Genomic DNA, 2614 nt, shown 5'->3' with positions numbered 1-2614 from the left:
GAATGCTTACAAATATGTTCTAGTTGGGTTTCAGAAACAAAAAGCACAAACACTTCACCAGTGCAACTTTTCCTCACCAGTGTCCCCCATTTTCGTCCTCCTCCATCCCCTGCCTATCTTCAAGACTGGCTCTGTATTTCTCTCTCTATCATTGTCATGATAGGTGTTAATGTAGATATTTATCTAACTGTACTCACAACTCTTTGTGATAAACTTTGTATTATGGAGTGGTCCTTTAACCTTCATCTCTATTGACTCTGGGTATCATTACTATACTGTCTCTTCTTACTTTTCTTAAATTTCACAAATGAGTGACACTATTCTATGTTTATCTCTCTCCCTGTGAGTCATTTCACTCAGCATAATATTCTCCATATTCATTGATATTAAAGCAAATTTTGTGACTTAATTTATTCTAACAGCTGCATATATGCTGTTGTATAGATGTACCACAGTTTCTTTAGCCACTCATCTGTTGTCAAGCATTTAGATTGTTTCCAGATTTTGGCTATTGTAAATAGTGCTGCTATGAACCTAAGAGTGCAGAGGATGCATTATTATATGGTATTATTGTGGTCCTGTGGTAGATCCCTAGAAGTTACAATGATACATTATATAGGTGCTCAATGTTCACTTTTTTTGAGGAATCTCTATATTATTTTCCAGAAAGACTGGTCTAGAGGGCATTCCATCAACAGTAAATTAGAGTTTCTTTCTCCTCACATCCACACCAGCAGTGGTTTTTCTTGTTCTTTGTTATGTGTGCCAGTGGTATGAAATATTTCATTGTTGTTTTGATTGCATCTCCTGATTATTAATGATGTGTAGCATTTTTTCATGTGTTATTTGGCCATATGTATTTCTTTTTTGAGAAAATATCTGTTCATTTCTTCTCCTCACTTTAGATAGGTTAGATTTTTGTTGTTGTTGTTGTTGTTAAGTTCTCTTAGTACCTTGTTAGTACCTTCTTATTTAGTACCTTGTTAGTAATTTAGTACCTGGTTAGTTAGTACCTTGTTAGTAACTTAGATATTAGGTAATTAGTAATTAGTAATTAGTAACTTAGATTAGGTAAAAAATTTCTCCCAATCTTTGGGTTACCTTGTATATTATATTAATTATATTTATTATATTATATCAAACACAAAATATAAAATGATAATTAGACACAATTTTAAAAAGATGAACATTTAAAATTTTGAAAAACATTTGTAACTTATTTATGTACTAACAGTTTATAGACCTTTAACATTTATTTCTGAATGTTATTTTATTAGAGCCCAAAACATGGGAGATGGTTAAATCCAAAGAGTAGAGCCCAAATGAGTGACTTTACAGCTTGTATTTTCTCTTTAAGGAAACCCAAAACTAAAAGATAAGCAAGTTATTTGACTATAAACTTTGAGTAATTTTTACTGGTAGCTAGTAAATACAGAAACAATCTATTACTGAAAAAATGATGCAAAAGAAACAAATAAAAGCTTATACTGTGGGAATTATTTTTTATGCTTCTTTGTTTCCTTAAACACCCTGCACATTTTGGACCAGGAAAAGTTTTTCTCCTCTAAGATTTTAAGTTGTTATAAGTTGTCTAATGCATTTGGAAAATAGGTAAAACACCAAAAATGACAGCTGATGCAGTGTAGTTCTAAGAAATGTTACTTTAAAAATCTTTGTCTACCCCTGAAAACAAATAAAAATATACTTAGCAGATTTGTGATGTTTAAATAGGTTAACATAGGGAGACAAGAGACAAGTGGCAAGGCAATTGACTTTTACGTGGCTAAGTCTGGCCCAATTTCTCTCACCTTGTATAGTTTCCTGAACCTACCATGAATAAAGATTATGTACAGAGCATGAATAAGCCCTCGGCCAGGTATGGTACCAATACCTTTAAAAAAAGGCAGTTAATATGGATAATATATTTTACAAATGCCTTAAAAAGCAAGATAAGCGGCCAAGAAGGTGGTGCTAGAGGTAAGGCAAGCCTTGCAAGTGCTAGGGTAGGACGGACCGCGGTTCGATCCACTACATCCCATATAGTCCCCCCAAGCCAGGGACGATTTCTGAGTGCATAGCCAGGAGTAACCCCTGAGCGTCAAATGGGTGTGGCCCAAACACCAAAAAAAAAAAACAAACCAAAAAAGCAAGATAAAATTACAATACTTTAGAAATTAGTTTATAATTCAACTTAGCCATTGGCTGATAAAGTGTAATAACTGTTCTTAGCAGCTTAATATCTAATATGTCTTCTATATGACAATATATTAAATGGATTCTGACACTAAGAAATAGAATATGAGTTTGCTTTATCCATTACAGGCATTGACCTGGTATTGCATTACATCCAGAAATGGTATATTACATTGTGGGACAAAAAGACAAAAATTAGTTTATCATTACAATAAAATTTATTTGATAAATATTTTATTTTACTGTTATTATGCACTATAGCACATTTTATTTTTTTTACAACTTTATTACATACATGATTGTGTTTGAGTTTCAGTCATGTAAAGAACACCACCCATCACCAGTGCAACATTCCCATCACCAATGTCCCAAGTCTCCCTCCTCCCCACCCAACCCCCGCCTGTACTCTAGACAGGCTTTC

General features: G+C 33.4%; 1 pseudogene; it reads left to right on the top strand.

Moving 5' to 3' along the window:
• The first annotated feature begins 2186 nt into the window (after positions 1-2186).
• LOC126008172 (uncharacterized) lies at positions 2187-2367 on the top strand (annotated as a pseudogene).
• Positions 2368-2614: the final 247 nt, after the last annotated feature.

Source organism: Suncus etruscus, chromosome 4 (genome assembly GCF_024139225.1).
Source record: "Suncus etruscus isolate mSunEtr1 chromosome 4, mSunEtr1.pri.cur, whole genome shotgun sequence".
NCBI classification, from domain to species: Eukaryota; Metazoa; Chordata; class Mammalia; order Eulipotyphla; family Soricidae; genus Suncus; species Suncus etruscus.
The sequence above is the reverse complement of the archived record's forward strand: the minus strand, read 5'-3'. Positions and strand labels throughout refer to the sequence as shown.